Source organism: Puma concolor, chromosome B1 (genome assembly GCF_028749965.1).
Source record: "Puma concolor isolate L17-30 chromosome B1, mPumCon1.1.hap2, whole genome shotgun sequence".
NCBI lineage: Eukaryota > Metazoa > Chordata > Mammalia > Carnivora > Felidae > Puma > Puma concolor.
The window spans coordinates 63919953-63947692 of record NC_141670.1 but is presented as its reverse complement, the minus strand read 5'-3'; the positions used below and the strand labels follow the sequence as shown (position 1 = coordinate 63947692).

The following is a 27740-nucleotide window of genomic DNA, read 5'->3' as shown; positions in this document are numbered from 1 at the left end:
CAAAGTCACTGATGAACTACCAACTAGTGATGATTGGTAGGAACAAGATCCCCAGAAGAGGGCATGGATTTTTCCCTTAGAAGCAGTTACTGATTCTGGAATACAGGTTATGCTTCAGACTGTGTCTCCCTCTCTCTCTGCCCCTCCCCTACTCTCTCTATCTCTCTGTCAAAATAAATAAGGAAGTAAATAAATAAACATTGAAATGCAGGCTAATAGGCTGAAGCCAACTCCCAGGATTGCGGGGGAAATGTGGAGTTAAGGGCGCCCCATAGAGGATGTGTCCTGGCAAATACTCTAAACTTTAAATTGGTATCAGTGAAGTGTTATATACTAAAACAGTCATGAATGGCATACCCCTTAAAACGTCCATTGATTTAATCACCTCCAGTGCTGATAGGTTTAAGACAATCTTTACTTGATCGCCAGGGACCCCAAAATGAATTTCAAAGTGTTAAGATATACAGTCTTGGTGATATGTGCTATTATAAAAACATTCATACACAAATTATGAGCCTGTAAGTTGGTAAAACCACTTTAGAAAACTTTTGCAGGGACACCTGGGTGGTGCAGTTGGTTGAGCATCTGACTTTGGCTCAGGTCCTGATCTCACAGTTCATGAGTTTGAGTCCCACATTGGGCTCTGTGCCGACAGCTCAGAGCCTGGAGCCTGCTTTGGATTTTATGTCTCTCTGTCCCTCCTCTGCTCACACTCTCTATCTCTCTCTCTCTCAAAATAAATAAACATTAAAAAAAAAAAGGGTGCCCAATGGTAATTAATAATACTCTGATCTTTCCATACTCAGGACCCTATCATCAAAGAACATGCCTTCTGTTGTCACCACTAACTGTCTACACCAAAGCTACACCTCATCCTTCTGGATATGTCCACACTCATTGTCTGACTGCTGAGTCCATCAGCACCCACTAGACCCTCCACCCATCTGGTCTTCACGCACACGGATCTAATCAAGACCTTCTCCCACAGGACTGCTGCTCCCCCCTGGAGGGCCACATTCCTCCCTCAGCTCCAGCTTCTCCTAGCACCAAACTTCCTGTAGCTGTCACCTGCCCTCCCTTTTCTAGCAGGTTGAATTCCTTGTGGCCCCAACACCTTTGCACACACAGATCCCTTAGTTGTCGGCAGTGCTGCCACCAGCTCTCCATTCATTGGTCACTTCCTCTTGTGATCCAACCTTCCTGACTGGCTGGGTCATCTCTCCTAAGACAATGTCACAGAACAGTAAAGACAGCATCATGAATTTACCCTTTAACTATGTGACTTGTAAATTTAAACAGATTCTGGAGATCTGCATTCCCCACAGAACCATAACCTCCATGTTATCCCCACCATGACTGTATCTCCAAGTATCTCCTCAGTCCTTGGTTAAAGCTGTTGAATGACTAAAATTGGCCAGGCTTCCGGGTCTCCCTTAAAAACTGAATGACTTTGAAGTGGAAGAGTACTTATACTCTGGATATGAGGGTGATCTGGCTGCAACATCCATCACCCCATTGATCGCCAGGGTTGATTTGGCTGATCCGGCTGGCTAGGTGGGGGTCCCCTTCCTCCTTCATCACTCCATGAGTGTCCCTCCTGAAGCTGCCCTCTCGGTCTAAGAGGATGACCTTCCCCAATAGAGGAGGACCATTCTCCAGTCAAGGGTATACCAATAGCTGCGCTCACCTGCTAGAACCTCCAAACAGGCACCTAAGAGTGATTATACTCTCTGAGCATCTGTAAGCAAGCAAATGGTTAGATTGAGGAAGATCAAGTTTATACAAGACCTGAATAGCAGAGATCCTGGCCCCATAGCTCTCATCCTTCCATTCCCCACCTACACACAAACCACCCCTCACTGAGATCCTGGAAGGGATTCCACACGCGACTTCAGACCAGCACCTCTGGGAACTTTGTACACACAGATATTAGTCTCTGTTTTTTGACCTCTAGGATGGAATAGGACAGAACAGGAAGTGACTATCTGTATTGTTAGCAAGCATTTAGGGGATGTAGGATGAGGCTCAATGAAAAACTGGAAACCCTAAGAAACGAGATGTGCTTTAAGAGAAGCCAAACGAGATTAGGTTCCCTTGCAAGGTGTGATTTCCGGCCCTGCACAGAGGAGGTCAGGGGACTCCAGCTTTTACCACTCTCCAGCCCCGTCCCCATGCCCCCATACCAGCTCAACTCCCCGCTTACCTGGAGCAGGCGACTCTGGACGGGTCTGTAAAGGGTTTGTAAAGGCTTGTCGAGATACGTCTCCTTGAGGGACGCCTGAAGCCAATGCGCCATCCAAGTGTTACCTCTGTATATATACCCCACGAGGAGGGTGGAGCTACTAGGACCCGGCCCACCAAAGACTGGTGGCTCCTCCCCCATGGGGGGCGGGGCAGAGCCAGGCTGGGGATGAGGGTATTCAAAAAAGCTGCTTGGTGGGGAAGGGATCTCCTGTGATTGGGTCAGACCGGATGGGCCGGCACTGTGTTAATATGCATAATCTCATTTGTACCTTTGAAATCCTCCCTCGATCCTCTCAGTGCCATTGAATCCCATTTTTGCTGATGAGGAAACTGAAATCTGAAACTTTAAATGAGGACTGTTCGTTCCCTTGCCCGGTCCCGAGGACCAGGGGGAGGCCCCTTCTGTGCAGGACCAGGGGTTGTGGAGCTTTCTGCAGGCAGCAGGTCTCAGGTCTGCAGCTCCTGAGAACCCTCAGGGGCTGAGCCTGTGCCCCGGAAGCTCGTGGTGCCAAAACCGCCTTTTTCATTAGCTGGAGCCCCGGTGAGAAAGCTAGGCCCATCAGTCCCTCTGTCTGTAATTCCTCAGGTTGTTGACGTCAACAACCAAACTCTCCTTTTGCGGGCCGCACGCCGAGTTCCGAGGCCAGCACCTCTACCCACCACGTCAGTCACAGGTTCCCGGGGTAGTACGTCCTGAAGGTCATGGGTCTCTGCTGCGTGGTGGGTGACAGGCCCTCACCTAATGTAGATGGAGTCTTAGGGGCTTTCTCCACACAGCGATTGAGGTCCCCCATGGTGATCATGAGGCGGAGGCAGGGAAAGGACCCGCTCTGGGAATTCTTGGTGCTCAAAGAGGCGCGGCCTGGGGTGCAAATTAAATGGCATGTGCCTCCGCTCAGGCTAACCATGCTTCTTCATCTCACACAACCCTCACAGCAGTTCTGGCCCCCAGTTTAGAGATGGGGAAACTGAGGACCTGAGAGTTTAAGAGATGGAGAGGGGTTACAGCCCAAGCAAGTCCTACTCAGAACCCAAAAGCACAGCCACCCTGTATCCTATCCCCACACGTGGGCGATGAAGAGGCCTTTGGGTGCAACCCCCTGGCGCACTTCCTCCCCAAGGAGCGTGAGGCTGACGTTCCATTACAGCCTACACCCTGCCCCTGTCTCTTGCCTCCAGAGACCTGGGCCCTCTCTGAAGGTCTTAGCACTCACTCCATCACTACCCCACGCAGGCATTACAATTTTAATGGGTCTCTCATGTCAGTGTTCCAAGGGTTAGTATGGGAAATTAATAGGAAGTTCTTGTAAAATGATTTTGTAGGGAAAATACATAGTTTTATTTACATGAACACAGTATTCTGTACATTATAAATCAGCAGGAATTCACTGCTTGTGGTTAGATAATATTCTGCTGTTAAACCAGGAAACATGATTAAATCAGTCACTTCAAATGAAACGCTGTTATTGGTAAGTACTGGTATATCATAGACAACCAAACACAGGGGATTTCTGGGTAATAAAGTCCAATATATTATACGTTTTGTACTGTAAAAACAAGTAACAGGCTTAGGGGTGTCTGGCTGGCTCAGTCAGTGGCGCATGCGACGCTTGATCTCAGGGTTGTGGGTTCCAGCCCTATGCGGTGTAGAGATTGCTTAAAAATAAAACCTTAAAAAATAATAACAGGGGGCACTTGGGGGGCTCAGTCGGTTAAGCATCTTATTCGTGATTTCAGCTCAGGTCATGATCTCACGGTTTGTGAGTTAGAGCCCCACCTAAGGCTCTGTGCTGAAAGCTCGGAGACTGTTTGAATCCTGCTTGGGAATCTGTTTCCCTCGCTCTCTGCCCCTCCCCCACGCACACACATGCATGTCTACTCTCTGTCTCTCAAGAATAAATTTAAAAAGGCGCACCTGGGTGACTCGGTCAGCTAAGAGCCTGTCTTTGGCTCAGGTCATGAACTCCCAGTTTGTGAGTTCAAACCCTGCCTCAGGCTCTGTGCTGACAGCTCAGAGCCTGGAGCCTCCTTGGGATTCTGTGTCGCCTTCTCTCTCTCTGCCCCTCCCCAACTCACACTCTGTCTTTCTCTCTCTCTCAAAAGTAAATAAACATTAAAAATAATTTTTTTCGGCTCAGAGCCTGGAGGCTGCTTCGGATTCTGTGCCTTCCTCTCTCTCTGCCCCTCCCCGCTCACAGTCTGTCTCTCTCTTTCTCAAAAATAAATAAAACATTAAAAAAAAAAAAGAGAGAGAAGTATTTTTGGGCTCCTGGATGGCTCAGTCAGTTGAGCATCCAACTTCGGCTCAGGTCATGATCTCGCGGTCTGTGAGTTCGAGTCAGGCTCTGTGCTGACAGCTTGGGGCCTGAAGCCTGCTTGGGATTCTGTGTCCCCCCCCTCTCTCTCTGCCCCTCCCCCGCTCATGCTCTGTGTCTCTCTCTGTCAAAAATAAATAAACATTAAAAAAGAAATTTAAAAATAAAACAATTTTTTAAAAAGAATAAATTTAAAAATATAATAAAATTTATTTTATTATATTTTTAAAGATTTTATTTTAAAGTAATCTCTAGACCTCACGTGGAACTCAAACTCACAAACCAGATACCAAGATCCCATGCTTTTCTTACTGAGTCAGCCAGGTGCCCCTATTTTTTGTATTTATACATGTAAATATATAAATATATTTTCTCACCCTCCAAAATATATATAAAATATTATATTATACATATTTATAATATAATATTATATATAGTAATATATTATTAATGATTATATTATTAATTATAATGTATTACTAATATGTAATATATTATATTATGATTAATATATAATATTATATTATATTATATATAGAATTATCATATGTATAATATATAATATGATATTATATATGACATATATAATACATGCATATTAATATATAGTATATAATATAATACATATATATTAATAATGATATAATATATTAATTATATATACACATAATTTATTATATATACACATATGTGTATGCATATGCAATATTGTAATATATTATATACACATAAAATATATATGTATGTATATATAATAATATATAATATAATAATGTATTATATTTATTATATTTTCTTATATGTATATGTAATAATTATAATATATATCAATCATATAATTATATATTAATTATAACATATATAATATATAATATAATAATTATATATATCATTTTATTTTATTATGTATAATATGTTGAATTATATATTATATAATTTTAATATATAATATATTTATTATATTTTATTATATTGTTATATAATGATTATAACATAATGTAATGTATTAATTATATGATTATATATTAATTATAATATATAATATAATAATTATATATATTATTATTTTCATATATATATATAAATGGAATGAGATGACCCTATATATACTATTGCATGTTTGTTTTTTTTTTACAATTTAAATAAGACATCCTTTTTATATTCTTTTTATGGAGATATAATTGACATTTAACATTGTATTTGTTTTAGGTGTACAACATAATATTGCAAAGTAATTACCACAGTAAGATTATTTTATTTTATTTTATTATTTTATTTATTTTATTTTTTATATTAGAGCATGAACCAAGGAGAGGGACAGAGAGAGAGACAGAATCTTAAGCAGGCTCCATACTCAGGACAGAGTCCAATGCAGGGCTCAATCCTATAACCCTGGGATCATGACCTGAGCTGAAATCAAGAGTCACATGCTCAACCCACTGATCCACCAAGGTGCCCCTACCATAGTAAGTTTTAGTCAACATCTGTCAGTACACATAGTTACAAATGTGTGTGTGTGAGACGAGAATTTTAACGATTTAGTGATTTAGCAACTTTCAAATATGCAATACACTATTGTTAACTATAGTCATCAAACTATACATTACATCCCCAGGACTTACTTATCACATAACTGGAAGTTTGTACCTTTTGTCTTTAAGCTTATTTATTTATTTAAGTAATCTCTACATCCAACGTGGGGCTCGAACTCGTGACTCTGAGATCAAGAGTCACATTCTCTTCTGACTGAACAAGCCAGTTAAAAAAATAAAGTATTACAATGTTATGCATGCTTACTTATGGCATTCACGCATAACTGGCACAAAAACTATTTCACTGCAATTTTCTAAACAACGGCCCATTTTGCACACCAATAGAATATTCCAACGTGTAAGTGGAAGTGGAAAACCAACAATTTTAGGTAATAAGGAAACCAAGCTGTTGCTTGTCATTAAACAGAAACCTAATCATGAACCCAGAAGAAATAAGATGTATTGCATGTTGTTTTCTAGGAGAAGATTTAGCAATGCACCGATATTATAAATTCCTAATACCCTACCTGTCCTTTACAGTTGTCTTTGGAAAGAGGACATTTCCCATATTAAAGGAAAGAGTCGGATTTTTTTTCACTCTTCCTAAAAGATTTGTCATTTTCAATGATTTCCCCCCACAGAAATGTTAGGAGTATGAGCATAGTATACCCTTCATTTAGAGGGGCCTGCTTTTTATTTTGCCCCATTTCTTTATCACTCTGTTTATACAGACCTTTATTTTTCTTTTGTCAACCATTTGAGAGGCTAAATACTTCAAAAGATATGCCATAAGAATGGGGTGTGCTAGGGGCGCCCGGGTGGCTCAGTCGGTAAAGCGGCCGACTTCGGCTCAGGTCATGATCTCGCGGTCTGTGAGTTCGAGCCCCACGTCAGGCTCTGTGCTGACAGCTCAGAGCCTGGAGCCTGTTTCACATTCTGTGTCTCCCTCTCTCTGACCCTCCCCCGTTCATGCTCTGTCTCTCTCTGTCTCAAAAATAAATAAACATTAAAAAAAAAAATTTTTAAAAGAATGGGGTGTGCTCCCACCTAACCACAATTCAGTTACCATATTAGGAAATTTAGCAGAGATATGATAGGTTATATTATAAATGAGTATTTAGTGTCTATTCACATTTCCTGAGTTGCCCCAATAATGCCTTGTATAGATTTTTTTTTTTCTTCCTGATCCAGGACCTAACATAGGTTCATAAATTGCATTTAGTTGCTCTTTCTATTATCCTTTAATCTGGAGGAGTTCTTCAGTCTCCTGATCTTTCATAATGTTGACATTTTTGAAGAACCCAAGCCACTTATTTTGCAAATGATCTCAACGGTCCAGACAGTTAGGACTGTCTGATTAGTTCTTCTTTAGTTTCAGGTTAAGCATTTGAGGCAGGAATACTACATATGTGATGTCAGGTCCTCCTCAGTGCATCATATGAGGTTTACATATTACTCCTAAGAATTTTGTTTCTATATGGGTCCATGAATGCAAATTTTGTTTTCTCCATGGTAAATACATTCTCCTTTGCATCAATAAGATCTACATCGGAGATGGAAGGTGGCAGTGACTGACAGAGAAGTGATGATTTCACTGTTTCTTTGTTGTAATGACAGCTGAGAGCTGAGTTAACCCTTATAGTAAAGAAGAGGGGATGTTGGCCTAATAAGCCACACCAGAATGCCAAAATCAATTAGCAAGGTATGCAATGTACCACGGTTTTGGTGTATAAGATTAGTATATTCCATAGTTAACAAATTACTCAACGGATACCACAAATAGGCGTTCCTAGCTGGCTCAGTGGGTAGAGCATGTGACTCTTGATCTCAGGGTCATAAGTTTGAGCTCCACGTTAGGCATAAAAATTACTTTAAAAAAATACCGCAAGTATTTATTGAGCAACTATTAGTAACCAGGCACCACTATAGGAGCTGGAAGTACAGGACTGAACAACAGCAATTCCCCCACTGCTTTGGCTCCAGCCACTCACACTCTGTCCTGCCTCAGGGTCTTTGGAAGTATTTTCCCTCAAACATGAAAAAATGTCACTTGATTTACCACTAGCCTCCTCCGGCACATCGGAAAACCATCTCCGTGGCTCAGTAATGGACCCTCCATTCGACTAATGACAAACGCAGAAATCCCTGGAAGCATCTTTGAATTCTCTAATTCCTTAACCCCAAGCAATCAATCCAACAGTAAGTCCCATGAGATTAGTTTGCAACTGTGTCACTGCCTTCTCACATCCCTTGCTTAGGGCCCCTGCTTTTATCTTCTCCTCTTCTGCCCCCCACTTTAAGTCCACAGAATTTTAATGGGGAAAGTTCATGTGAGTCCTGGCAAGCAAAAAACTGGTGTAGAGTCACCGTTGATTCCTGGCCATCTCATTGCCAGGAACAGAGTGAGCAAAGAAAAGTAAATAAAGACTCATTAGTATTCAAGCGACTTTGCTGCCAGACTACTTATGAAATTACTGAAAAAGTGCTAACTGAGTAATAAACTCTGGTGGCAGCTTGCTTTGAGTTGAAGTTTGAAGAGGAGACAGAGCTATCAGTTCTTCAAATCACCTCTTCTAGGAATTTCAATGTGGAACAATTGTCTAAGTCAGTTTCATCAGGATTCTGTTTTTCCCTGGGGTGTAAATCTGTATGGTAATTCATTTTACAAACAATGAGATTAATCAACCCAACAAGGAACCTATGACAAACAAGTTTAGTTTTAGAGTAACTAAAAAAAAAAAAAATATATATATATATATATACACACACACACACACACACACACATATATATATATATAAATACATATATACACACACACATATATATATACATATATACACATATATATATATATACATATACATACACATAGTCATAGGGAAATGTTAGTGGGAAGATAAAACTTACAGGTGCTTTAGTGAGAGTTCAGAAGGATTTGAGGGGCGCTTGGCTGGCTCACTTGGTAGAGCATGTGATTCTTGATCTCGGACTTGTGAGTTTGAGCCCCATGTTGGGTGTGGAGATTACTTAAAAACAAACAAACAAAAAAAGGGGCGCCTGGGTGGCTCAGTCAGTTGAGCATACGACTTCAGCTCAGGTCATGATCTTGCAGTCTGTGAGTTCGAGCCCGGCCTCGGGCTCTGTGCTGACAGCTCCAGAGCCTGGAGCCTGCTTTGGATTCTGTGTCTCCCTCTCTCTCTGCCCCTCCCCTGCTTGCTCATTCTCTGTCTCTCTCTGTCTCAAAAATAAATAAATAAATAAAACATTAAAAAGAAAGAAAAAAGAAAGATTTGAGAACACGTTATTTGAAACTGGAGGGAAGTTGACTCGTCATACAGCAGGAGAGAACACGGCTGAATGTGTCTTAAAGTTGTGCGGAAAGCAGGACTTGGTAGTGATGAACTTGGATACTTAGCTGAGATTTTCAAGCAAGGTACTGAAGGTGCGACCTGGTTCCTTCTTGCTGCTTTATGGAAAAACAGAAAGGAAAGAGGTAAACTAAGGGCAGAAAAAAAGGGAACCAGGACCTGATGATTTGGGAGGTCCTCAGCCTATCCAGATTGCAAAAACAGCTAAAATTAGGAGCTTCACTGTTAGAAAGCATGTGCTACGGAGAAGCACACAAGGTTGTGGCTGTACACATTTGTGCTGAAGTTATTAGGAGTCACTGGTCCCAGGCAATTCTGAAACCCAGCGAACGAATTCCTTTAGGTTTCAAGACTTGAGAGTAACCCTCTGTGGCTGAAAATTCTGCCTTCTGGGTCCATATATATACATTGAACTTCATGGAGTTACTCACAGTTAATATACTGTGGTAACTGGGGGCGTCTGAGTGGCTTAGTCGGTTGGGCATCCTAGGGATTCTCAATCTCTCTCTCTGCCTCTCCCCTGCGCATGCACAGTCTCTCTCTCAAAATAAACATTTAAAAATATACTGTGGTAACTGTTTTTGTGTTACTTCACTAACCACAGGGAATGGATTTTGTGCCTATCAAAACCAGGCAAAGGAGAAACCAGCTCTGTGTGCTTTTTTTCTAACTTTACCTCAACCTTACCCCTGGCCTGCAAAACGTCACTTAAGTAGCTCCTGGGCTCCTCATCCACATAAGCCTTGCCCAATTAAAGGACTTTTTTTGCTTTCATTCCGTGTGTTTGGACATTACTCTTAACAATTCTTTTTCTTTTTCTTTTTCTTTTTTTCAATTTTTTAAATGGTTATTTAATTTTGAGACAGAAAGCAGAGGAGAGCATGAGCAGGGGAGGGGCAGAGAGAAAGGGAGACACAGAACCTGAAGCAGGCTCCAGACTCTGAGCTGTCAGCACAGAGACCGATGCGGGGCTCGAACTCATGAACCACAAGATCATGACGTGAGCCGAAGTTGGACGCTCAACCTACTGAGCCACCCAGGAGCCCCTTAACAATTCTTCTAATGATTAACCAGGATTTCATAATAATAATGCTTTATAATTCTCCCAATGAAGAGTCTTTTTATGCTTATTTTACTTAAAAGAAATATCTCTGATGTGGGGGAAGTTATTAAATAACTGCTGTCAAATTAAGCCCAAACTATTATCAATTTCTATGTTAACCTATTTACAAATTCTAATTGGAGCATTTTAATTCTAGCACTCACCATTCATGTGAATTTCACTAATATCTAAGTGGATTCAAGAATTGTGGCAAATGGTAGCTTTTCACCTCACCCTAATGTATTCTTTCCAGCCATCTTGCAGATAAGTGGGGCCTTGCAATTAATTTTAGAAAATGGAATAATTGAAAATGTGTGTCACTTCCTGGTGTTGGCTTTTAAGCCTCAGTGTGCCATTTTAATTCTCTCTTTCTAGTTGCAGTAACCCAGTGCTGAGTTATCACATGCCTGACGGGGTTAGATTGCTGGGTGGAGTAACTGAGCAGTGCCCTGCTGACCCACATTGCACTTTACATGAAAAGTACTAGGTTTGGGGGCACCTGGGTGGCTCAGTCGGTTAAGCCTCTGACTTTGGCTCAGGTCATGATCTCCCGGTTCATGGGTTTGAGACCTGCATCGGGCTCTGTGCTGACAGCTCAGAGCCTAAAGCCTGCTTTGGATTCTGTGTCTTCCTCTCTTTCTGCCCCTCCCCAGCTCATGCTCTGTCTCTCTTTCTCAAAAATAAATAAACGTTAAAAAAAAAAGTACTAGGTTTTGTCTTGCAAAGCAGTTGAGATATCCACTGCACAGCATATTATCCTGATCAATGTAGGGGTCCTCTTACCTCAATGAGAGAGGTTCTCAAAAATTCTCCTGAGCATCATCCTCACATTATAGACAAAAATTACAGATGCACAAAATAAAACCCTTATTTACCAAGAATTGTAAACAATACACATATAGGCTTATAAATGTAAATATTTTCTAAAATGACAGTAGTTTAAAAAAATAATAAAATGATAGTTTAACATAATGTAATATTACACAGGTATGTGGTGTTTTGAGGTTATCCATGAACATGGCTTTCAAAAATGTAAGGCAAAAGCAAAATGAATAGATTTCTGTAAATACCTTGTATAAAGAAAGACAAATTACACCGACCTTTCAAATGTCTGACAGTTTAAGCTGAGTTGCCCACTTCTGGTTACTTGTGGGACAAGTGTTCACAGCTCTTGCTGGAGGATCTTAGCCAATGTCACAGCATCACTGGTCACATTCCCTTCTCTGTGTCCTTCCCACCTTACTCCTCCACTCTAACCATCCCTCTCAAACACTAGTTCCTACAAAAGTGCTCTAAAACTTCCTGGCATTAAATGGGCTTCTCCATCTCTAACAACACTGAAAGTAAAAGGCCCTTTTCTTCTTCTAAAACATAGAATTTATAAATGATTTAATAAACTGGCGGATTTCTAGAAAAGGAGAATACATAGGGAATTATAAATGCTGCGAGTGCATTTATGAAACTTTGAAAAGACAATGTAAGAAAAAGACCTGCACTTGCAACTAAAAAAAAATTTTTTTTTTCATTAAGTAAACTCTACCTGCAATGTGGGCCTCAAACTCACAACTCCAAGATCAAGAGTTTCAAGCCCTACCAACTGAGCCAGCCAGGTGCCTCAAGAACTACAATTTTAGGGGCGCCTGGGTGGCGCAGTCGGTTAAGCGTCCGACTTCAGCCAGGTCACGATCTCGCGGTCCGTGAGTTCGAGCCCCGCGTCGGGCTCTGGGCTGATGGCTCAGAGCCTGGAGCCTGTTTCCCATTCTGTGTCTCCCTCTCTCTCTGCCCCTGCCCCGTTCATGCTCTGTCTCTCTCTGTCCCAAAAATAAATAAACGCTGAAAAAAAAATTAAAAAAAAAAAAAAGAACTACAATTTTATTTCGGAATTACAAAAACGCTTTGCATTTGTTTCCTGCTGTGTTTCCGTGAAATAGTCCTGCTAAGTAATACATTATAGTTAGTAAAAGACAGGCACTATTTCTCAGTGAAAGATGACTGTCTTCCAGGTGTTAATGAAACAAACTGCACTATCTTTGCAATTTCCTGTGAATATAGAATTACTTTTTAAAAAAGGAAAAACACACACAACCAAAGCCCAAATTACCATAATTCTTGAAATCATATCATCCCAATAACTAGTAATTATATAATTAATATCCCAAGTGGCATGCATGAATAATAGAAAATATCAACCTGCAAAGGTCCCCAGGTCATTCTTTAAACATGTATTTTTTAAATATTTATTTATTTTTGAGAGAGAGTCCCAAGCAGGTTCCACACTGTCAGCATAGAGCCTGACGTTGGGGATCAAACCCATGAACCGTGAGATCATGACCTGACTGGGAATCGAGAGTTGGATGCTTAATGGACTGAACCCCAGGTGCTCCCCTCAGGTAGTTCTTTATTCATGAGTTACTATACGGATTGTAAGAGGGTCTGAAGTAGGTCCAATATAGAAATAAACCCTAAATTTTTCTCTAATTGTTTCAGTAGTATTGGTATGAGACCTATTATTCAAATTATAAAATGAGGGATGCCTGGGTGGCTCAGCTGGTAAACCGACCAACTCTTGATTTTGACTCAGGCCATGATCCCATGGTTTGTGAGTTCCAGCCCCTCATTGGGCTCTATGCTGACAGCGTGGAGTCTGCTTGGAATTCTCTCTCCTTCTCTCACTGCCCTCTCCCCACTCTCTATCTCTTTCTCTCTCAAAATAAATAAATAAACTTAAATAATGTCTGCCAGAAACAATCCTCTGAAGACTCAAGACAGCTGCTAAAACAGTAAAGTTGCTGGGATTGTAAAGAAAGTTTGTTCTCACCTCTCCTAATGTTGCACTTTTTCTATCTTCTGAGATAATAAGCCTGGGGGGAGCAGTTTCAATCTCTAGTGTCAAACTGACCTCAAACAGGTTATTTTCTGTAGGTTAAAACATTGTTCAGGAGAACCAATATATTTTTTTCTTGAATTTGTATGAAAAGAAGGCTGGGGTGTTTAGGTTTTCACACCTGTTATAGATACATTCAGTACCTGTGAGCAACTCACCTTTCTGCTACTTTAATCAGAAGCCTTTTTAGTGTGGTCACATGCTCTGCAAATTTTACTTTTGTTTTCACTCAGTTTTTCTTTCTTTCTTTCTTTCTTTCTTTCTTTCTTTCTTTCTTTTTTAATTTTTAAAACTTTTTATTTTGAAAAAATTTGAACATATTTTAAAATTGAAATAACACAATGAATCCTTACCTACCCAGTACCCAGCTCAAATAATTACCAACAATTTCCCATTCTTATTTTATCTATTCCCCCTCCAACCTATGTAATGTTTCTGTAGATTATTACAAAGCAAATAGCAGGTATTGTATCATTTCACCTATAAGTATTCCAATATAAATCTCTAATAGATAACAACTTTTAAAAAATATTACTTAGTAATATTTCATTGCAAATAATGTTACAAATAATGAAAAATAACATTACAAATAATCATATCATCTACTAATCTGTGTTCTATTTTCTTCTCTAAAAAAAAATGTCTTTTTAGTTATTTGAATCAGGATCCAATCAAGAGCCATGCTTTGTTTTTGGTTAATATGCCTCTCAACACCCTTTCATAATGTTGTATATTTATTGAGGATATTGGTTCATTTGTCCTGAAGAATTTTTCACATTCTTTTTAATTTTATTTTATTTTTTATTTTTTAAAATTCACATCCAAATTAGTAAGCATATAGTGCAACAATGATTTCAGGGGTAGATTCCTTAGTGCCCCTTACACATTTAGCCCATCCCCCCTCCCACAAACCCTCCTGTAACCCTCAGTTTGTTCTCCATATTTATGAGTCTCTTCTGTTTTGTTCACCTCTCTATTTTTATGTTATGTTTGCTTCATCTGCTTTGTCTCTTAAAGTCCTCATATGAGTGAAGTCATATGATTTTTGTCTTTCTCTGACTGACTAGTTTTACTTAGCCTAATACCCTCCAGTTCCATCCACGTAGTTGCAAATGGCAAGATTTCATTCTTTTTGATTGCTGAGTAATACTCCATTGTATATATATACACCACATCTTCTTTATCTATTCATATGTCGATGGACATTTGGCTCTTTCAATACTTTGGTTATTGTTGATAGTTCTGCTATAAGCATGGGGGTGCATGTGTCCCTTTGAAACAGCACATCCTGTATCCCCTGGATAAATGCCTAGTAGTGCAATTGCTGGGTCATATGGTAGTTCTATTTTTAGTTTTTTGAGGAACCTCCATACTGTTTTCCAGAGTGGCTGCACCAGCTTGCATTCCCATCTTTCTTTCTTTCTTTTCCTTTCCTTTTCTTTTTTTTTAAGCATCCGACTTTGGCTCAGGTCATGATCTCACATTTCGTGGGTTTGCACCCCACACAGGGCTCTGTGCTGGCAGCTCAGAGCCTGGAACCTGCTTCAGATTCAGTGTCTCACTACGGTTACCTGGGTGGCTCAGTCAGTTAAGCATCTGATTTCAGCTCAGGGCATGATCTCACAGTTTGTGAGTTCAAGTCCCGCATCAGACTCTGCTGCTGACAGCTCAGAGCCTGGAGCCTGCTTCAGATTCTGTGTCTCCCTCTATCTCTGCCCTTCCCCACTCACACTCTGTCTCTCAAAAATAAACATTAAAAATTTTTAAATGTGTTTTTTATTGTTTTATTTATTTTTGAGAGAATGCAAGTGAGGGAGGGGCAGAGAGAGAGGGACAGAGGATCTGAAGCAGGCTCTGTGCTGACAGCAGTGACCCTGATGTGGGGCTCAGTCTCACCAACTGTGAGATCATGACGTGAGCCAAAGTTGGATGCTTAACAGACTGAGCCACCCAGGTGCTCTTCATTCAGTTTTCTTGAATAGCCTTCTCTTCAACCTGTAATGTGAAAAGAGTTAATCCCTTCTCTTTTTAAAGAAAACTCTTAATTTCTCTTCTTGCAGTTTCCTCTTGCTCCTGGCGCCGGGAAGCTGCCGGACAAAACCAGTCATGTGACATAACTGCGTGTTCCTCCTGAAGTTCCTGTCGGGGCAGTGGTGGAGGCAGACAGGACAGGGGAGGATGTGCTGGAGATCTTCCCAGCACTGCTGGATGCACTGGAGACAGAAGTTGTGCCCGCAGGCAATGGTCACTGGGTCTCTCAGGTAATCCAGGCAGAGGGGGCAGCTGGCCTCTGCGTGGAGCTCAGCCAGGGAGGCTGCAAAGGCCATTGGGTGGTCAGGGTTTCTGTGTGAGGAAAGTCCCTTAGAAATGTCTGGTTCTCTTGGTGCAAGGAAAAATGAGAGGCTGATGGCTCCTTTGTTCTCACTCTCCTTCCTGGCAGGCGGCACCTAGCAAGCCACAGCCCCTACGTGTGCTCCTTCTTCATTCCCTTCAGACCCAGGGGAAGCTTCCATGAGAAGTCACAGCCCCAGCAGAGATGACCCGGCTACATTCTCCTCTTACCTCTCCTGCCCAGCCTAATTGGAGGACAGGAGGAATTTTATTGGTCAGGAAAGAACTATAATCCTTGTCACAAAGTTATTCCTGTGGGCAAGAAGATGCTCCCATCTGAAACTGAAATTCACTGAGCATAAATGCCATCCTTCCAGTACAGTCCCTACTTAAGTGTAATCAGCATGTTGCTGCGGTGGAATTTTCCCCATAGATATATTCTAGTTAAGAAATGCAGTAGGAATCTCCTGACCTCACAGCCATTGCAGTACATTGAGCTCCATAGAGACGGTGCTGGGGCGAGTGAGAGCCAGATGCAAAAGAGAAGTTCAAGAATCCCAATGCACCCGGGGCGGGAGGGGGGGGTGCACCCCATTGGTGAGGGTGCAAAGAAACTAGGAGACAGGCTCCTGGGGGGCTCAGTTAAGCGTCTGATTCTTTTTTTTTTTTTTTTTAACATTTATTTATTTTTGAGAGACAGTGCGAACGGGGGAGGGGCAGAGAGAGGGAGACACAGAATCCAATGCAGGCTCCAGGCTCTGAGCTGTCAGCCCAGAGCCCAATGTGGGGTTTGAACCCATGAACCATGAGATCATGACCTGAACTGAAGCCGGATGCTTAACTGATTGAGCTACCCAGGAGCCCCAAGTGTCAGACTATTGATTTCTGTTCAGGTCATGATCTCACGGATTCCTGGGATTGAGACCCAAGTGGGGGCTCTGGGCTGCCAATGTGGAGCCTGCTTGTGATTATCTCTGTCTCAGCCCCTCCCCCATCCATTCTCTCTCTCTCTCTCTCTCTCTCTCTCTCTCTCTCTCTCAAAATAAATAAACTTAAAAAAAAAAAAAAACCGGGAGAGGGGCGCCCGGGTGGCTTAGTCGGTTAAGCTTCCGACTTCCAGCTTGGGTCATGATCTCCTGGTTCGTGGGTTCGAGCCCTGCATCAGGCTCTGCACTGACAGCTCAGAGCCTGGAGCCCGCTTCACATTCTGTGTCTCCCTCTCTCTCTGCCTCTCCCCTGCTCATGCTGTGTCTGTCTCTGTCACTCTCAAAAACAAATAATAAACGTTAAAAACAAAACAAAACTGGAGAGTTGTGCAACAACACTGCTGCAGATGGCAAGGAGCCTCAAGGAAAGAAAGCTGCTAAGCTGAAGGAAAAATAGGAAAAGGATATTGCGGATATTGTGGATACAAAGGAAAGCCTGAGGCAGTTAAAAAAAAAAGGGGAGTTTTAAGTCTGAAAAAAACAAGGAAAAGAAGAGGAAGAAGAGGAAGATGAAGAAGATGATGATGAATACATTGGTTCTGCACAGTTTGTTTTTTCTTGTCTATAAAGCATTTAACCCCCCTGTACACAGCTCACTTCTTTTAAAGAAAAAACTTGAGGTGTAAGGCTGTGTAAGATTTGTTTTTAAGGGGAGCTTGGGTGGCTCAGTCAGTTAAGCATCCAACTCCTGATTTCAGCTCAGGTCATGATCTCCCAGTTTGTAAGTTCATGCATTTCTGGCAGGGCAGAGCCTGCATGGGATTTTTCACTCTCTCACTCTCTCTCTCTAAAAAAAAAAAAAAAAAGAAAGAAAAGAAAAAAGAAAAAAAAAGATTTGTTTTTAAATTGTACAGTGTCTTTTTTTGTATAGTTAACACACTACTGAATGTATCTTTAGAGAGCCCTGTCCTAGTGGTATTTTCAATAGCCACTAACCTTGCCTGGTACAGTATGGGGGTTGCAAATTGGCATGGAAATTCAAAGAAGGTTCTTGTTGGTGCACAGCATAAATTAGTTATATATGGGGATGGTAGTGTTTTCATCTTTAGTTGTCTCTGATGCAGCTTATACAGAATAATTGTTGTTCTGTTAACTGAATACCACTCTGTAATTGCAAAAAAAAAAAAGAGGTTGCAGCTGTTTTGTTGACATTCTGAATGCTTGTAAGTAAAAACATTTTTTATTTAAAAAATGTAGTAGGAAATAGAGTATGTATTGATATTATTATTCGTGTTTTGCTTCAAGTAAATACAGTGTACATGCAAACATTAAGAATAATAAAAGTAGCCATAACTAAAAACAACTCAAATGGCCAACAAATGAGTGAATGGATCAAAAAATTATGGTACATCCTCATAATGGAATGATATTCACAATAAAAAAAGAATGAACTATTATTAATTGTCACAACACAGAGGATCACACAGAGGATCTCTATATTTTTTTTAAATTTTTTTTTTCAACGTTTATTTTTATTTTTGGGACAGAGAGAGACAGAGCATGAACGGGGGAGGGGCAGAGAGAGAGGGAGACACAGAATCGGAAACAGGCTCCAGGCTCCGAGCCATCAGCCCAGAGCCTGACGCGGGGCTCAAACTCATGGACCGCGAGATCGTGACCTGGCTGAAGTCGGACGCTTAACCGACTGCGCCACCCAGGCGCCCCGTGGATCTCTATATTGAGTGAGACCCTCCAGCCAGACCCTATTCTTCCCGCCAAAAAAGTACATATTGTATTATTGTATATAAATTTTAAGAAAATGTAAGCTAATCTATAGTAGCAGAGTACAGGTGAGTGGTTGGGGATGGGGTGGAGGAGTTATATAGTGTAGAGAAGGATTATAAAGGAGTGTGAGAAAATATTTAAGGTTGATATATGTATATGGAGTTACCATCTTGAATGTGGTGATGGAATCATGGATGTATACACGTTAAAATTTACCAAATTTTATCCTACAAAAACCTGTTGTTAGTTTTATGTCAATTATACCTCAAACAGCTATTTTTTTTAAAAAAAAGATAAAACTCTTTCTTATTATGCACACATATTTTATCTTCAGTTAACTGTTAGTTAAGTAACTTCCTCTCTGTTCCTCTAGTCACCTCATAAGGTGGCCTATCATCTATGTTGGCAAGCAACACTGCTTATGATAAAAATGACCTCTAATTGGTAAATTGCATTTGGACTGGGAGAACTAAAACTGGGAAATTGCATTTGGACTGGGAAAACTATAGTATTCCAATCAGGGGATTGGAATACTACAGCTTTGGCCTTTGTTGAGTATGGTGATCTTGTAATTAGAATTATCCTTTGAAGGGACCACAGAAACTATACATGAGGCTCTTCAGCCGGGGTGATTCTCTCACTTCCCCAGTTGTGGATCAGGTCTCTCTAATGCTGATTTGTCACCTGGTTGTAGAGGGGGTGGGAGGAGGGATGAGGAATCCCCCTGAAGAAAGGTATTTCACACTGCCCTGCTGGCAGGCTTTGATACATGTTGCATATCCTTCTGATCTGATAATAAATATGGCCTACAATTGTCTTGTGAATCAGAATGTGTTGTTACTCAAAATTGCCTGGTACAACAAGAAAATCAGGCAAATATGAACACTGACTGAATATGTGATCAAAACAAAGAATTAGTTAATTTTGTATGTATGTGATGATGAAAATGTAATTAAAAAAAAAGTCCCTATCTTTGAAGATAAAGCTCAAATATATACATGTGAAGTGACATATAGGGAATGTGGTCTAGAATTTGCTTCCATATAATTAGGGGGAAAAGGAGGAAAGAAGATGGCAAATGGATAACAGAAGATCACCAAAGAGTTGGTAAGTGCTGAAGCTAAATGATGGGTACATGGGGGTTCATTTACTAACCTATCCATTTTTTAAAACATTTTTTTTTTATTTTTTTTTCAACGTTTATTTATTTTTGGGACAGAGAGAGACAGAGCATGAACGGGGGAGGGGCAGAGAGAGAGGGAGACACAGAATCGGAAACAGGCTCCAGGCTCTGAGCCATCAGCCCAGAGCCCGACGCGGGGCTCGAACTCCTGGACCGCGAGATCGTGACCTGGCTGAAGTCGGACGCTTAACCGACTGCGCCACCCAGGCGCCCCTTAAAACATTTTTTAATGTTCATTTTTGAGAGAGAGAGACAGAGCATGAGTGGGGTAGAGGCAGAGAGAGAGAGAGGGAGACACAGAATCCAAAGCAGGCTCCAGGCTCTGAGCTGTCAGCACAGAGCCCGATGCGGGGTTTGAACTCACGAGCTGTGAGATCATGACTTGAGCCGAAGTCGGACGTCCAACCGACTGAGCTACCCAGGTGCCCCTAATCCCTCCATTTTTGAATATGTTTAAATTTTTTTGTTCTAGCTCTTCCATTGAGAATGTGGAAAGGATATCCAAATTACTGACGGAAGGTACTAGAGAGCAGACCAGTCTGTCAGATCTGAGAGGCCAAAATCCTGGAGTGGCCTCTCTTTGTGTCTCTTAAGGGATGAGGGCATTCTCTGCGTGGGGAGTAGGTTTCTATGTCCTTTTTCTGTCATTTTTTGTTCTGTGTGTGTGTGTGTGTTTGGTTTCTATTTTCATATCTAGTGTGTAAACACAGTATGTAAAGCATTTCCATCTGTGCAACCCCTCCCTATTCACTCACTGCCTTTAGTCATTCTCTCTCCTCTTGTATCAATTTATGTCTCTGTTACGTTCTCCTGTCAGCATACAAATGAGGTGTCCTTGCTCCCATCCCAAAAGGGAATCCTTTTCTGATTTCACTCCTCTCAGTCCTGCTCCCATCTCATTCCTCTGGTCTTTTTGCAGCAAAACTCCTTGAGAATTTTCCTCTATTTCCCCATTCCTCAGTCAAGGAGCCTAAATCCTTACCACGATCTGTGGGACCCAACATGTGCTCTCCCTTCCCATTTTTCTTGCTGCACCTCCTAACTTCTCTGTCTCTGGTTCCATCTGCTCCAGCATTCTGGCCTCCTCGCCATTCCTTGGACACTTTCCATGCATTCTTATCAAATATTTAATCCACTGAATAAATACTGAGATTCTACCATATGCCAGCTATTTAGGAGATAAAATGTGTTAGGAAGTAGTATTATTATTGCCTCTGTTGTAAAAAAAAGAGAAAACAAGACTCTAAGAGGTTATAAATAATTTTCCCAGGGTCTTACAACATGATTGAAATACAGTAAAATAATCAAAAGGTTGTTTACTTAATAATATATTTGTACCTGTATTTGTAGCTGTTTTCAGGTACAATATTTAGCGACAAGGGAAAGAGCCCAAAGTGGGGGTCACTGAGAAGCAGCTCACACTAACCCCCCTTACCCACATCCTCCTCACTCCTAGTCCAGGTCTAGCCAGGGACACAGAGATATGGGGCGGTGTCCACAGCCACAGATGGAACAACCCCTCTGTTGTTTCTCCAGCACTACATCCCCTTCTGGATCAGACTAAAGTATCCACACTGCAAGCCAAGTGTTTTTTTGTTTGTTTGTTTTTTGGGTTTTTGTGTTTGTTTGGTTGGTTTTAGGTTAAAAAAAAATTTGTTTTTTCTTAATGTTTTATGTATTTTTGAGAGAGAGAGGCAGAGCGCAAGCAGGGGAGGGGCAGAGAGGGAGACACAGAATCCGAAACAGGCTCCAGGCTCTGAGCTGTCAGCACAGAGGCCCGCGCAGGGCTCCAACTCAGGAATCGAAATCATGACCTGAGCTGAAGTCAGTAGCTTAACTGACAGAGCCACCCAGGCGCCCCTGTTTTTGGATTTTTTAAAAAAAAATGTTTATTTATTTAGAGAGGGTGGAGGGGCAGAGAGAGAGAGGGAAAGAGACAGAATCCCAAGCAGCCTCCATGCTCAACCCGAAGCCCCATGCAGGGCTCTATCCCAACTGTGAGATCATGAGCTAAGCCAAAATCAAGAGTCCAAAGCTCAAGTGACTGAGCCACCCAGGCGCCACAAGCCAAGTGGTTTTTTAAAGATGAATCTAATCTTTTCTCCTCCCAAACACTCAGTATGCACGTAAAGCTTCCCAGGTCCCCCTGATTAGGGTCTCTTCACCCATCATGGACTGTCAGAGCCCCAAGTTGCTTCCTTCCTAGAGGGAACCCAGTGGAATGAGGCATTTCTGAGTCTTTGGATCAAGTCTGGATCCTGGACTCCGGCTCCCAGGATGCAGCCAAGTCCGATTTGACCCGACAGAAGCCCAACACAGAGTTTTTGTCCCATGGTAAAGAATCCCAAAACCCACGGATGGTGCGGACCCGGGGACCTGCACTCCCTGTCACTCAGGTGACTCTGAGGAACCCTCCTCTGCACCCTGAGACCGGGCGAGGCGCCCTCCCAGCACATCCCACGCCCAGCCCTGGCTGGCGCAGTCGTCCCGCTGACATCGTGCAGGCCCGGCACCCTTTTTAGGCCCTGCTCACTTGTGGCCCGCTTGAGCGACCTGGTCCACTCTGTGCCACTTGCAACTCTACTCCTAATGATGAGCAGCTCTTACACTTCCGTGGCCTGCCCCCACCCCCGGCCCACCGCGGTGCTACTGCCCAGACCAAATGCCCAGAATTGAGGGCTGCTCCCTTCCCTTCAGCGCGCAGACGTGTATTGTCTCTCTAGTCAAAAGACCCAACCTCCCAGTCACTGTAAAGGTGGCAGTCAGCCCCGTTCCCCTCCAAAACCGGGTAGGGAGTGCGCTTTCCTGGGGCCTCTGTAGAGCGTCAGGGGGAGGTGGACATCCTGGCAGGGCATGGAAAGGAAGGTGTAGAATCCGACTTGTTTAGGGGGAAGTATACAGATTTTGTATCGGGGGAAGCATGGTGTGTTGTTTTCAAAAACATTCAGATGTGTTGAGAGGGAGTAATCTCCAAAACAAAAACAAAAACAAAAACAAAAAACTACTCTTTTTAGTCCACACCTGCCTGGTAACTGCTGCTGAATCTTGACCTTCTGTCCTGTGCTTTGCCTCCATCTTCTGAGTAGATCCAGTCATCTCCATTTTTTTCCCTTTTTTTTTAAATGTTCATTTATTTTTGAGAGAGAGAGAGAGGCAAGAGCGTCAGCTGGGGAGAGAGAGAGAGCGGGGGAGACATAGAATCTGAAGCAGGCTCCAGGCTCCAAGCTGTCAGCCCAGAGCCCAACTCTGGCCTCAAGCTCAGGAACCGCAAGATCATGACCTGGTCCAAAGTCAGACCCTTAACGGTCGGAGCCACCCGAGCACCCGGATTCAGTCATCTCCTTATCAGCTTGTTCATTTGGCCTTCTACTCAACAGACTTTAAGTGCTCACTTTGTTTAATCATTAGAATCCTAGAACACAGAGACAATAGCCAGTGTCGAAACCAGACATCTGACCATCTAGGGAGAAGAGAGGCAATGCAGATTTTGCCCTGTTTTCTGTGAGGATGACCATCCATTCTGGAGAGAGGATAAGGCATTTCTTTTCATCATGAGCACAAAGCCCTGTCCTCCAGACCTGTGCACTGAATAGCGCATAGCACCATCTGCTGGAAAACTTGAAAATCACACTGTCGTTCGGTTCTAAAACTTCACATAGACCAAAAATAATAATGTAGGGATATTCAGTCCTCTAGTGGCCACTGCAGCAGGTGCCCAAGATCCTAGAGCTGTAAAGCTTCCCGCCCTTGGTCTATCCTGGAAGTGGTCTGTGCACATTAGGTTGTCCATTCCCTCCTTTTTGTTGTTGTTGTTTTTTAATGTTTGCTTATTTCTGAGAAAGAGATTGACAATGCACGAGCCAGGAAGGGGCAGAGAGAGACACACACACAGAATCTGAAGCAGGCTCCAGTCTCTGAACTGTCAGCGCAGAGCCCAACGTGGGCTCGAACCCGCGAACCGTGAGATCATGACCTGAGCTGAAGTTGGACGCTTGACCGACTGAGCCACCCACAACTGAGCCACCCAGGCACCTTTTCCATTCCCTTTTATTTTTATTTTTTTAATTTTTTTTCAACGTTTTTTATTTATTTTTGGGACAGAGAGAGACAGAGCATGAACGGGGGAGGGGCAGAGAGAGAGGGAGACACAGAATCAGAAACAGGCTCCAGGCTCCGAGCCATCAGCCCAGAGCCTGACGCGGGGCTCGAACTCACGGACCGCGAGATCGTGACCTGGCTGAAGTCGGACGCTTAACCGACTGCGCCACCCAGGTGCCCCTCCATTCCCTTTTAAACTACAAACAAGAGCATAAATGTTGTACAACTTCCCCTCTCCCCTTTTGTTCACTTAACATGTGGTCTTAGAAATGTTCCCATATCAGCACTGATATTTCACTCTTTTGGGTCAAATTTGAGCAAAAGCCTAAAATGGAAAATGTATTCATGGTGGAAAAAGAAAATTTTTGGAGAAAGGATATCCTTCCTGCTAGGTCAGTGTTTCCTCCAGTATTTTTTCATACCTTTTCATTTTCAAATAAAAGCCACCATTTACTAAGTACTTTACTATATTAGGGACCCTGTGCTCTATGCATTATTCAGACATACCATGGAAGCTTCACAGGAATTCTGTACTATAGAAAGAATTGTCTCCCATAAAACAAGAGTGGATAGGGAGACAGAATGGTGACTCAGGGCCACAGGGATGGAGCTCACCTCTCCGGGCTGCCACAACAATCTCTCTTTCAAAATGTTTATAGATGTGTAATTTTTTTTACCCCTTGACCTGCTAATTCCTGGTTTGAGAATACTCTCCCTTAAAAAAAAAAAAATCAAAGGAGAGGAAAATCCTGATGTGTAAGAAGACTTCATGCATGCAGTTTTTTATCAAATGTAAAGATTAGAAATGAGCCGTGTTCGGGAGAAACAGAATGAGCTCGAGCCTTGGTGTTAAGACAGGGAAACTAAAGGGACCCTGTTAAAAAATGGTCTTTTTTGAAAAATGCCCTTTTTTTTGCTCCTTTTCCTGCTTCTGTTTTAGCTAGGACCCACAGCCTGGGCCTTACACCCACCTTAAAGAGAAGATAATGTTATGTTCTCCTTGTAAAGGTCAAGGAGTTACTGATTTCTTCGGAGTCTTCCAGCATAATAGATAACATCTAAAGAGCGATCGGGAGTGGTCATCATGAAGGTTTTCCAAGACCACTGATTCACCGAGACCCCTGGCTTCAGGGCAGAAGTGATCTACGGAGGGCACCCCAACACTTGTTTCTGTTTCTGGATTGCTGAGAAGACATGTGTACCAGACCTCCATCTTCACTAGAAACCCCAGGCCCCAAGTAAAAAGGAAACTCACTCTCTTTCCTTTCCGAATCTTCTGGATGCTCTGTTTATATCTAATCTTTCTCTATGTCTTTGATAAACTCTGTGCTCCTCACTTCCTGTCCGCTTGCCTTTGATTTCTATTCTGCATGAAGCCAGGGATCTCTTGGCTGGTCCTACAAGACACCCTTCTGGGTCCTCAGACCCAGCCAGCCTGCATCAGTGTGATCTTGGCTCTGTTAGTTACTAGCCAGGTGTCTCATGAAAAGTTACTTGAACCTCAGTTTCCTCTTTTGCCACATAAATGTAAGATGAAAGTCACAGTGATGTTAATAACAAAAGGGCATATGTATCATTCTAGTAATAGGTATAATGTAATTACTCTATAAGTGATATTAGTGTCCCACCACAAGCAAATAGGTAAAGAAAGTCGTAGATTATAAACAAACTCAGAGCATAAAGGGAACTTAACAATTACTGTCCGCCAAATCTTTTTCTTAAAGAATGTTATCCTTTACAGACTGATGCAAGTGCCTAGAACTTATGCATAGTTTTACTCCATCTACAGACACGATATGATGTGAACACTTCCAATATTCTAATTTTGAGGACAGTGGGAGCAAAGATAGGAAGGAGATTGTTCTGTGCAATTTAAAAATATTTTCTTTTTAAAGATGTTTATTTATTTTGGAAAAGAGAGGGAGAAAGAGAATCTCAAGCAGGCTCCACACTCAGCTGGGAGCTGACTCAAGGCTTGATCTCAGTACCGTGAGATCATGACCTGAGCCGAAATCAAGAGTCAGATGTTTAACCGACTGAGACACCCAGGCATCCCTATTTCTTTTTCTTTCTTTCTTTCTTTCTTTCTTTCTTTCTTTCTTTCTTTCTTTCCTTCATATAATTTTTGTCACGTTAGCTAACATACAGTGTATACAGTGTGCTCTTGGTTTCGGGGTAGATTCCCGTGGTTCATCACTTAAATACAACATCCAGGGCTCATCCCAACAAATGCCCTCCTCAATGCCCATCACCCATTTTTCCCCTCTCCTCTGCACCCCCCCCCCATCAACCCTCAATTTGTTCTCTGTATTTAAGAGACTCTGAAACTACTTTTACGCTTCTCTTCCCCCCATGGTCTTCTGTTAAGTTTCTCAAGTTGCACACACGAGTGAAAACATACGATATCTGTTGTTCTCTGATTGACTTCTTTCTCTTAGCATAATACCCTCGAGTTCCATCTACATTGTTGCAAATGGCAGGATTTCATTCTTTCTCATTGTCAAGTAGTATTCCATTGTATATATGAACCACATCTTCTTTATCCATTCATCAGTTGATGAACATTTGGGCTCTTTCCATGATTTGGCTATTATTGAAAGTGCTGCTATAAACATTGGGGTACAAGTCAGGCACCCCTATTTCTAAATCAAGTACCTGTAGAAGGTAATTTATACCATACAAAAGGGTACAATTTTTTTAAGTGACTGTCAGAACTTGCTCCAACTCACTATTTCACTCAATTCCACCAATCCATCTTTCTTGGTGCAGACACTCTTATTTTTATACACTTTGGTTTTTTTTTAAATTTCAGACTTACAGAAAAATTAAAATAATAGTATAATTAACACCTATACACCAATCCCTTCGATTGTCCAATGAATATGTTTGCCATATTGCTTTCTCTCTATATATCCATTTTATCTGTTAATACGTTATGCTAAAGCATTTGAAAGTAAGTTTCAGACACCACGACACTTTCCCACTAAATACTTAAGATTTAACATCCTAAAAATGAGAATGTCTCCTATGTTACCACCATTTAATTATTGTGATTAAGAAATGTGATTTTAACTAATACATAATATCAACTTTTCCAAGTATTCCAAAGCTATCTCAAATTTATTTTCAAAATTCAAATTTCAATTAATGTTTATACATCATAATTTTGCTTCAGTCTTTTTTAATCTAGGAAAGTTTCTTTGACTTTTAAAAAAATGTTTGTTTATTTTGAGAGAGAGAGAGAGAGAGAGAGAGAGGGCAATCAGGGGAGGGACAGAGAGAGAGGGAAATGGAGAATCCCAAGCTCTGCACTAACAGTGTCCCGACGTGGGGCTCGAACTCAGGAACCCTGACATCATGACCTGAGCTGAAACCAAGAGTCAGATGCTTAACCAACTGAGCCACACCAGTGCTCTTTTTTGACTTTTTTTTTTTAATGTTTATTTATTTTTGAGAGAGAGAGAGAGAGAGAGACAGAGCATGAGCAGGGGAGGGGCAGAGAGAGACACACACAGAATCTGAAACAGGCTCCAGGCTCTGAGTTGTTAGCACAGAACTTGATGTGAGGCTCGAACTCATGAACTGAGAATTTATGACCTCAGCTGAAGTTGAACACTTAACCAACTGAGCCACCCAGGCGCCCCTAAATTTTTTTTCTTTTGCTTTTGTTCTCCACATCAAGCCAGCCAGGAGTGAAACCTTTTAAATGTTTGATATAAGGGCGCTTGGGTGGCTCAGTTGGTTAAGTGTGGGACTTTGGCTCAGGTCATGATTTCATGGTTCGTGGGTTCGAGCCCCAGGTCGGGCTCTGTGCTGACAGCTCAGAGCCTGGAGCCTGCTTCGGATTCTGGGTCTCCCTCTCCCTCTGCCCCTCCCCCACTTGTGCTCTTTTCTCTCTCTCTCTCTCTCTCTCTCTCTCTCTCTCTCAAAAATAAATAAATAAATAAATAAAAATTTTAAATAAATATT

The 27740-nt window shown here is 41.8% G+C and overlaps 1 pseudogene; it reads right to left on the bottom strand.

Moving 5' to 3' along the window:
* Window positions 1–3163: 3163 nt before the first annotated feature.
* LOC147581670 (putative tripartite motif-containing protein 61 pseudogene) lies at window positions 3164–15794 on the bottom strand (annotated as a pseudogene).
* Between the last annotated feature and the right edge of the window lie 11946 nt (window positions 15795–27740).